This window comes from Sapajus apella, unplaced genomic scaffold (assembly GCF_009761245.1).
Source record: "Sapajus apella isolate SASKATOON/1434 unplaced genomic scaffold, GSC_monkey_1.0 scaffold60, whole genome shotgun sequence".
NCBI classification, from domain to species: Eukaryota; Metazoa; Chordata; class Mammalia; order Primates; family Cebidae; genus Sapajus; species Sapajus apella.
The window spans coordinates 1873914-1885442 of record NW_022437000.1 but is presented as its reverse complement, the minus strand read 5'-3'; positions in this window follow the sequence as shown (position 1 = coordinate 1885442).

The following is an 11529-nucleotide window of genomic DNA, read 5'->3' as shown; positions in this document are numbered from 1 at the left end:
TAGTAGACATGCAAGCTAACATTCTGGAAAGCCATCCACACACGAGCTCACTTCATATGATTGTGCGAGTCATGCTCTGCACGGACACCTGGCTGAGGGAATGCATGGGGCTGCAATCCAGGCCTTCCTATGGTTCCCCCAAGCCATGATTCCTGACATGTGCTGAGTCATCTCATAGTAGAGGGTGCTGTTTTCTTCACAGAAAGGCTGGACTACCAGTGGCTCCAACTAAATATGCACAGAGCATACCTTTTGCTACAGGTGACTTATAGGAAATATCTCTAAATTATCCTGGTAGATTGTCAGAGACTTATGTACAAAATGGATGCTTATTTATGAAGCAGTTTTTGCTTTGACACCAAAATGCACTTTTCTATAAACATTGTTCATTGAAGACTTAATTCCAGGTGGCCTATCAAGATATCCAGTTAAATCATGGGTTTCTACTGACCATCCCGCAAAAAGACATGCTGAGTAAGCTGTGGCTATATTCACATCCTAATCATATATACAATTTAACTTAGCAATAATGTCAACACCAATATTCATAATATCATGTATTCAAAAAGTAAATATAGAATGCAACACATACAAGATCACTTTTGAGGGAGAGAATATGGCAGTGAACTAAACTGACAGAAATCCCTACTCTCAAAGAGCATATATTTTACATTTTAAAAAGTAAAACTACGGGAGTAGAGAGTAAATCCTCTGAAATAATATGCTTTCTTCTTCCAGTGCAAGGTAAACTCTCTTCTTCAACTGACTTGCATGACTGGTTGCTCTCCTGTTTAAACTATGTACAGATTCCCTTATTTGCCAGACCCAAAGTTTAGCAAATTATTTATTTTTAGCTCTAATTCTAATTTGCTATTCCAACATTTCCATAATAATTCAATTGTGCTACATCAGTCATGCATTTCTAAAAGACTATTCTATGTCCTCAAAAGACAGGATGCAAGACTGCAGTTGTTCCTTTATTCATTCAACACACATTTTTCAGTGCCTAATATGTGCTAAGCTCTGTTCTAGGTGTTAAGAGTAGAGGAATGGGTGAAACAAACAAAACCCCTGCCCTGATGAACCTTCTACTTCGGTGGTGTAGACAGTGAGCAAGATCAGTAAAATATAGAGAATGTTGGATATCTATTATATCCAACATTCTCTATATAAGGAGCAAAGACTGTTTTAAATTTAAAAATAAGAAATATGGATTGGGGTGAGGGCATTTTACATGGGGTGGACAGTGAAAGTTTGACTGGGAAGAGAATATACAAGAAGTGAAGGACTTAAATGAACTAATGCAGATACAAGAAACCAAAACAGAAAACCGCATGTTCACGCTAACAAGTGGGAGCTAAACACTGGATACACATGGACATAAAGATGGGAATAACAGACACTGGGGAATACAAAAGGGAGGGAGGAGGGAGGGGGATAAGGGTTGGAAAAAACTACCTATAGAGGCTGGGTGCAGTGACTCTGCACTTTGGGAGGCCAAGGCAGCCGGAACACCTGAGGTCAGGAGTTCGAGACCAGTCTGGCCAACATAGTGAAACCCCATCTCTACTAAAGATACAAAAACTAGCCAGGCATGGTGGCCCACACCTGTAGTCCCAACTACTTGGGAGGCTGAGGCACGAGAATCGCTTGAACCCAGAAGGTGGAGGTTGCAGTGAGCTGAGATCATGCCATTGCACTCTAGCCTGGATAACGAAGTGAGACTCGGTGTCAAAACAAAACTACCTAGAGAGTATATACTCACTACCTGGGTGGCAGATACATTTGTACTCCAAACCTCAGAATCATGCAATATACCCACATAACAAACCCTCACATGTTCCCCCTGATTCTAAAATAAAAATTGAAAAACAGCCCAGAGAAGTGAAGGACCAATGAGCTCCAAAGATTTCTGAGGGAAGAGTACTTCATAGCAAAGACTAAATGCAAAGGCCCTGAGGTAGAAGCATGCCCCACAGTTCACAGGGAAGCAAGGAGGTGAAAACATCTACTCAAGTATTTTATGAAAGATTCAGGGAAGTGTTCAGTGACTTCTGTTTCTGGAGAAAAAGTGGCTTAGATTTGCTAGAAAAGCTTCCTGGTAAATATAATTATAGAAACTAGACTAATTTTAATTCTTCGTAAAAGCATCCAGGAGCTCATAAGACAGAAAGCAATCATCAGGCCAAATGCAGGCAATAAGAAAGAATCCTGGAATGTAAGCAGAGGTTGAAGGCATTTCTACCATAAGGGAATTTGCCTATCCAGTTGAAATTAAACTTTTGTTTATAGCAAAAGAAAAAGCTTTAAATCTTCCATTGGATTCCATAGACTTGAGAAGTCAGAGGACCACAAGGAGATTTGCCTTCCTAGCTGAGCATGAGGAAGCATTGTCCCCAAGGATTTATAACTAAGAGTATGCACTGGTACAGACTTTTAGACAAAACGTCTTCCCACAAGTAGTACAAAAAAATCACAGGCCGTGAATTTTGGTCATGCTTGTACTATGGACTGTTAGCGTCTTTAGGTGTATGGAAAAAGCTAAAACAAATCCTCCCTAGAGAAACTATTTTCATCTTAAGTCTCAAAAAATTTTGTAAAGTAGTTTTTCAGAGAGCTCTTGTTGAGAAAATAAGCAACACAGAGAGAAAATTAGACACCATGATGAAGAATCTTCAGAAAAAAACACACTGCAAAAACAATAAAATATTTGAACTTTTAAATTGTCAGATATATAATATAAAATAACTATACTTATGTTTAGAGCACAAATCAATAAAAAGCATCACACACTGGGGTCTGTAAGGGGGCACTAGGGGAGTGACAGCTGGGGGTGGGGAGTTGGGGAGGGATAACATGGGGAGAAATGCCAGATACAGGTGATGAGGAGGAAGGCAGCAAACCACATTGCCATGTGTGTTCCTATGCAACAATCTTGCATGTTCTTCACATGTACCCCCAAACCTAAAAAGCAATTATATATACATATATATATATAAAGAGCCACCTAAAAATATCTGTAGGAAATAAAAAACAAATAACCATATAAAAAATCAAATAGCATTTCAAAAACTAAATAAATACTTGAAATTAATAACTGAAAAGACTGGTTTAGTAGCTTATTAGATGCAGCAAGGTGGATAAATGAACTGAAAAACAGGTCAGAAGAACTATTCAGAATACACAATAAAGGAACAAAGGAAATACAGATCCATAGATATGAAGGATAAAGCATGATGGGCTAGTGTACACAAACTGGAGCCCCAGAGCAGAGGAGAATGGGAAGAAGACATAATTAATACCAATCCATGAGTTCTGAGTCTAATAAGTCTCAAATAGTTTAGATAAAAAGACATCCACACATAGATCCATCATGGAGAAATCCCAGAAAACCAAACACAAGGAGTAAATGTAAAAAAACAGAAAACAATACAAAACCACATATAGATTGAGCATTGACTTCTCAGGACCTGAAACTTTAGTTAGAAGATACTGGAGTGTTATTTTATATTCAATGTGCTGAGATAATATAAATACTAAACTAGACTAGAAATTTAGTATATCAGGACAAATTTATCTTTCAAGACTTAGTCAAGTAAACAAAAAGGAACCATTTGCCATCAGCAGGTTTTCTCTAATGGAAGTTTGGGTAGAAAGGTTGAAAGTTAAATTCGAAAAATTAAAGTTCAAATAATAGGAAAAAAGTTTAAAGAATAGAAAGTAAAAATGTGAAAGGATGAAAAATATAGAAGAGAACTGGGGTGGCTACACTAATATTACTTTAAAGAGAAAAGCATTACCAGGTGTATCAGTTTATTCTCACACTGCTATAAAGACCTACCTGAGACTAGGTAATTCATGAAGAAAAGAGGTTTAATTGACTCACAGTTCTGCAGGCTTAACAGGAAGCATGATTGGGAGGCTGAGGAAAACTTACTACTATGGTGGAAGGCGAAGAGGAAGCAGGCACCTTCTTCAGATGGTGGCAGGAGAGAGAGCGCGCGAAGGGGTAAGTGCCATGCACTTTAAAACAATCAAATCTCTGATAACTATCAGGAGAACAGCAAGGGGGAAATCACCAGCCATAATCCAATCAGCTCCCACCAGGCCCCTCCTCCAACCTGACATAAGATTTGGGTGAGGACACAAATCCAAACTATAAACCAGATATAAAGTCACTTTGGAATGACAAAAGTTTTATCTCATTGGGAAAATATAGCAATTTTAAATTTGTATGCATTTATAACATCGCCTCACATCACATAAAGCAAAACTGACAGACATACAAAGAAATATAAAACCTCAGTTATACTGGGGGATTTTAATACAAACTTTACAGAAACTTATGCATCAAGGAAACAAAAATTAAGATGCAAAAATATTGAACTGCATGATCAGCAACTTCGTTGACAGATAGAGGATACTACTGAGCCATCAAAACTGCGTAAGGCATGCTCCTTCCAAATATACAGAGAGATGGAGTTCGGCTTCAGCCTGGATCGGGAAGGAGCTCTGGAGAAGAATGACACACAGAGTTGGCCCACCTGGAGGCAAGAGGCCTAGCTTTTGTACAAACATGTCCACCTGACACTGACTTCAGACTGCCCCTGGGTCAGGGTGGGATTATGCTGACCCACGTAAGACATCTCCTGTTCAGAAGAGGGCCACTCTGGGGAAGGAGGCATTTCTGAGAAGTTAGCAGTCATCCTAACAGAAGTTAGGTGATAACTGCAGCGGCCTGTTAGGATCTGGGTGTGTAGTCAACAGTATCCAGAACTGTCTACCTCTTGCTTCTCAGCTACTCAGATCTACTTGCTTCTCTCATGAAGTTTTTTCCATCCAGGCACAATGTGTCCAGGATCTTTGTTGGTCCTGATTTCTGGGCAATGTGTAAGAGAAAGACTGAAATGAGTAACAGCCACTGCTGCTCCAGCTGGCCCTAACTCAGCAAATGATGCTCACCCCCTCTCTTCCCTGTCACCCATGCTGGCTCCCTGTCCCGCTCGGCTCATGCTTTTGGATGTCATGTCTCATGGAGTGACCCAGCCTATCAATCCTGAAGGGTCTGAGGATTGTTATCATGTACTTGCTAAGACATTTTATGCAATAACTGAGGTCTTTATGGTTATTTTTGGAACCAAAGCTTTACTCCTGTCTTATAGCAGCCTTTATTAAGTGGTCAAAATATGCTTCATTTTGTTGCTGAGTGATTCACTTGAAAACTTGACCTTTGTTTTTAGAAGTCCACCAGTTCCTCTGGGCGATTGGCTCAGCTGCAGCTCAACACAATGAGGCCTCTGTTTTGCTCTCAGCATGAGCACTTAATTGGCATTACTGTTTACTCCTGATTTCACAGGCTTCCTTTTGTTTTTTCCTCTAAAACCTAGTTTCCTCTGAAAATATAATCTTAAAGTAGAACAAAACGGTGATGCAGAAAATTTTTTTGATTAATCTGTAAAGTACGCACAGTGTGAAGATCACTCGTACTTCTAGACTACAGGACTTCCCAAGTCCAGTGTGTCCTTCATCCTCTCTCCATGCCGTTAGGCCGTTAATTTTTCCATAAGAAAAATCAATTGCATTTTTTTGCCTGAAGATATTTCTACCCAGTATAAACCTCACAACTTCTGTCTCTTTGAGGTTTATTAGCATCTTTCTATAAACTTACCCTTTCTTCTTTTATTTTCTGTTGATGGGTATCCTAAGCCTGTCTTCCATCCATGGCTGATTTCAATGAGATATTAAAGGCCATATGCCAACCTTTCGAAGACCTCCACTCTGACTCAGCAGATGGATATTTACCACCTAATTGCACTCACATGCTCTTAGTGCTTCAGATAACACAGCTGCAAAGTAAGTGCAGGGTCTCTAGGGACTGCAAAACTGGTCCAGATGATGGTTGAAGCATACAGGCTCACAGGACAGGGAGGAAAGGAGGCAAGTCCACTCTGGCCTGTTAGGAAAGGAATACCTGTGAACAGGTACACTACTGGGACAGTGTTGCTCAGAAGAACAACAGTTTTATAAAGAGGAGTTCCCCATAGTTGCCTTTCCCACTCCAGAGATACTTAATGAGAACCTCTCTGGAAATGTTTAAGATGGCCCAGTTAGAGAAGTGTGGGGAACATCACCTTAAGGAAAAGCTACGATGTGAGGTATCATTCAATACCTTGAAATATTTAATTATGAATAAATGTTTTATGGTTGCTTAGAGATGCTGACTTATGAGAAGAGGACTTATTCAAGTTTTTCATCTAGAATATCACTGATAGTGAAGACCACTAACCCAACAGTTCTTTCCTCAATAGAAACTCATCACACTTGTTACTTCCCTCAAGATCCAAGACAGAGCTACAGTGAGATTTATCTTTGGGGCTACAAAACTTAGTGACATCTCTTCTGGTATCTCCTTCCTTTCCCCAGAGACACCCCACATCATGCTTCCTGCTGGGAGATCTGGGAGGCAAACTGCCTTAAATTTCCCCAGGCACTCCATTATCAAAATGCATCTATTCTGCCAAGACTGAATTCTGTGTTTTATTGTGATTTGCTTTACTGTGCTTTGCAGATGTTGCATTTTTTGTTTTGTTTTGTTTTACAAGTTGAAGGTTTACAGCAACCCTGCCTCAAGCAAGCCTAACCGGGCTGTTTCCCCAACAGCATATGCTCACTTTGTATCTCTGTGTCACATTTTGGTAATTCTCAGTATTTCAGACTTTTCCATTATTATCATATCTGTGATGGCAATAGGTAACCAGTGCTCTTCGATGTTACTATTGTAATTGTTTCAGGGCATCATGAACATATCCATGGGAGAGAACCTAATCAATAAATGTTGCATGTGTTCTGACCGCGCCCCCAGATGGCTGTTCCTCCTTTCTCCCTTTCCATGGATCTCTCTATTCCCTGAAACACAGCAATTTTGAAATTAGGCCAATTAATAACCCTACAATTGCCTCTAAGCATTCAAGTGAAAGGACGAATTCCAGGTCTCTCTCTTCAAATCAAAAGCTAGAAATGATTAAGTGTAGTGAGAAAGGCACGGTAAAAGCTGAGATAGACCAAAGCTAGTCCTCTTGCCCCAAACAGTTAGCCAAGTTGTGAATGCAAAAGAATAGTTCTTGAAGGAAATTAAAAGTGCTACTCCAGTGAACATACCAATGATAAGAAAGCAAAACAGCCCTGTTTCTGATTTGGAGAAAGTTTTAGTGATCTGGTCACTCCATCAAACCAGCCACTACATTCCCTGAAGCCAAAGCCTAGTCCAGAGCAAGGCTTTAACTCGCTTCAATTCTATGAAGTCTGAGAGAGGTCAGGAAGCTGCAGAAGAAAAATTTGAAGCTAGCAGAGATTGATTCATGAAGTTTAAGAAAAAGAAGCTGTCTCCATAACATAAAAATATGAGGTGAAGCAGCTGATGCAGAAGCTACAGCAAGTTATTCAGAAGTTCTCGCTAAAATAACTAATGAAGGTGGCTATACTAAATGACATGTTTTCAGTGTAGACAAAACAGCCTTCTGTTGGAAGAAGATGTCATCTAGGACTTTTACAGCTAGAGAGAAGCCAATGTCTGGCTTCAAAGCTCAATGGACAGGCTAACTCTATTGTTAGGGGCCAATGTAGCTGGTGACTTTAGTAGAAGCCATTACTCATTCACCATTCCAAAACTCCTCAGGCCCTTAAGAATTATGCTAAATCTCTTCTACCTGTGCTCTAGAAATAGAACAACAAAGCCTAGATGGCAGCACATCTGTTTACAGCATATTTTACTGGAATTTTTTTTCTTTTTTCCTTTTTTGAGACAGTGTCTTGCTCTGTCACCCAGGCTAGAGCAATGAAACATAAATACAGCTCACTGCAGCCTGGACCTCTTGTGCTCAAGTGATCCTCCTGCTTCAACCTTCCAGGTAGCTGGGATTACAGGCATATGCCCCCATGCCCAGCTAATTTTTTGAATTTATGTATAAACAGAATCTGACTTTGTTGCCCAGACTGGTCTCAAACTCCTGGCTCAACCAATCTTCCCTCCTCAGCCTCTCAAATTGCTGGAATTATAGGTGTGAGCCACCACACGCAGCTCTGGCTTACTGGATATTTTAAGCCCACTGTTGAGACCTACTGCTCAGAGAAAAAGATTATTTTCAAACTATTATTGCTCATAGACAATGCACCTAGTCATCCATGAGCCCTGCTGGAGATGTAAAAGGAGATAAATGTTATTTTCATGCCTGCTAACACAACATTCATTATACAGCCATTGTAACTTTCAAATCTGATTAAGAAATATATGTTGTAAAGCTATAGCTGCTATAGATAGTTGTTTTTCTGGTGGATATTGACTAAGTAAATTGAAAACCTTCTGGAAAGGATTCACCATTCCAGATGCCATTAAATACATTCTTGATTCATGGAAGGATATAAAAAATGTCAACTTAATGGGGGCTTGGGTAAAGTTGATTCCAACCCTCATGGATGACCTTGAGGAGTTCAAAACTTCAGTGAAGCAAGTGACTGCAGATTTGGTGGAAATAGCATAAGAACTAGAATTAGAAATGGAGCCTGAAGATGTGACCGAATTGCTACAATCTCATGACAAAACTTAAATGGATGAGTTACTTCTTATGAATGAGCAAAGAAAGTGGTTTCTTGAGATGGAATCTTATCCTAGTAAAAATTCTATTAACATTGTTGAAGTGACAACAAAGGGTTTAGAGTATTGCATAAACTTAATAGATACAGCAGTAGCAGAGTTGACGCTTTACGTAAAGTTTATGCATCACATAAGCTTAATAGATAAAGAAGTAGAGAGGAGTGACTGCAATTTTGAAAACTGTTCTATTGTGGGCAAAAAGCCATTAAATGGCATGGCATGTTACGGAAAAATATCTCATGAAAGGAAGAGTCAACCTATGCAGCAAACTTCATGGTTGTCTTATTATAAGAAATTGCTACAGCCACTCTAGCCTTCAGTAAGCACCAACCTGATCAACCAGCACCATCAACAATGAGGCAAGACCCTCCTCCAATAAAAAGTTTATGAGGGGCTGGATGCGGTGGCTCACACCTATAATCCCAGCACTTTGGGAGGCCAAGGCGGACAGATTATTTGAGGTAAGGAATTCTAGAAAAGCCTGGCCAACATCGTGAAACCCCATCTCTAATAAAAATACAAAAATTAGCTGAGTATGGTGGCAGACAGCAGTAATCCTAGCTACTCAGGAGGCTGAGGCAGGAGAATCACTTAAATCTGGGAGGTGGAGGCTGCAGTGAGCCAAGATCCTGCTATTGCACTTTGGCCTGGGCCACAAGAGTGATATTCAAAACAAAACAAAAAAAAGTTATGACTCACAGAAGACTCAGATAATCATTTGCATTTTTTGGCAATAAAGTATTTTTAAGTTAAGATACACACACACACACACACACACATATATTTGTATACAGTACAGTGTAAATGTAACTTTGCACTGGAATACCAAAAATTGTGTATGATGTGCTTCATTGTGATCATCGTGATATTTATTTTATTGCAGTGGTCTGAAACCAAACAGCACTATCTCCCAGCAATGCCTGTACATGGAAATCCATGTTAATGAGTCAACAAGCAAAAGATGCATGTTAGTTAGCCTATTTACATTTATGGTGTGTCTTTTAAACCTTAATTTTCTAACAGAAAATTCATCATAGCAATATTTGGTGACGTGTGGGTCTTGAAATCACACAACATAAACAAGTATATACAGATTAAAACAAATCTTAACAAGAGTCTCAAAAAAAACTAGAGTCTTGTGTAGTTACTAAAGCATAATCTACTCATAAATCAAAGGAACCAGAATTGCATTTAAGCAGAATCCTTCTCCAGTTGATTGGGGGTCTGTATTTCCATAGAGCACAAGACAGTCCCTCTACGGATTTTCAAATTTCTCTTTTAGCACGCCTGTTGTTTTCTCAGTAACTCACCATGGTGTCCAGTGAAATACTGATTAGAGGTGGAAATAAGCAGTAGGAACAAATGAGTTAGTGAGGAGCAAATATCCTGTTTTCACCAAATTCTTATTGTCTTGCATTTCATAGCTACTTCCTATATTATTAGTCTGTTTTCATGCTGCTGGTGAAGACATACCAGAGACTGGATGATTTTTAAAGAAAAAGAGATTTAATGGGCTCACAGTTCCACATGGCTGGGGAGGCCTCACAATCATGGTGGAAGGTAAAAGTCATGTCTTCCATGGCAGCAGACAAGAGAGAAAATGAAGACCAAGCAAAAGGGGTTTCCCCTTATAAAACCATCAGATCTCATGAGACTTATTCACTACCATGAGAACAGTGTGGGGGAACCGCCCCCATGATACAATTATCTCCCACCATGTTCCTCCTACAACACATGGGAATTACAGGAGCTACAATTCAAGATGAGATTTGGGTGGGGACACAGACAAACCATATCACTTCCATTCCAAAGCACTTGCAGAACCATGAACACAATTTCCTTTAAGCCAAAGGCTACTACTATCTTGGGTGTGCATTGACTTGGCTTCATCGTCTTTAGTGTAAAAACCCTGTATTGACTGCTTTCTCTCTACTTGACAGTATCCTTCCCACAATCTCATACTGTCAAATACAGATTTAATTGTATAGGTTCCCATATGCAAACACCTTCCAGGGTCAGAAATTGAAGCAGGCTGGGGACATGGTGGCAAATGGAAATTATATGTCCACCTATGGGAGGCAAGGGATGCCCCTAGTGGTCCCCCTGCCATGTGGGAATGCAGGCCTGACCTGGCCAGATCTCCCTATTTTTTATAATAAACTAAAATTCTTGTGGTTTTCAAGTGTTGGTAATTGATCTTAATTTGCCAAAAGTATACAATGAGTCAAACAAAACACACCTGAATTATATGGAATCAGCTTGAACCCACAGGACAACAATTGACTTTCACTGGAATCCAGCACTAAGTGTAGTTACAGGGCCTATTCAACCTGGAAAAGATGCTTGTTCATCCTTTCTACTTTTACTTTGAGCTTGCAGTGAGTTATGATCACATCATTGCATTCCAGAATAGGCAACAGAGGGAGGCTCTGTCTATAAAAATAACAAAGAGGAAAAAAAAAAAAGAAAACAAAAGAGATACTGAGCAGGTAGAAAAGGTACTGTGATATTTTGGATGTAACTGTTTCTTAAAATGATCATCTACTCCCATGTGCAGTGAATCCCCATACATTATAGGAGGAGTGTGCTGGATTCCGTAGCATCCTTGTAGCCCATGAATTCTCCAAGACTGTCTCCATCATTCATGGGATTGTTTGGGTCATAAGCATGAATTACAGAGACTTAAACAGAGGTAGTTCAACCAAGGTCAGAGAAGGGTCTGAAATGCCCTTTCTCTGGTGAGGAGTGGTGCTGAGATTAGTAATAATTGCTGCCTTTACCACTTCAAATAATTATATCTTGGTGTTTAAATATTTCATTAATATTATTTTCTCACAGATAATTCAAATAAATTTCAAAGAATAATACACTATCATTCA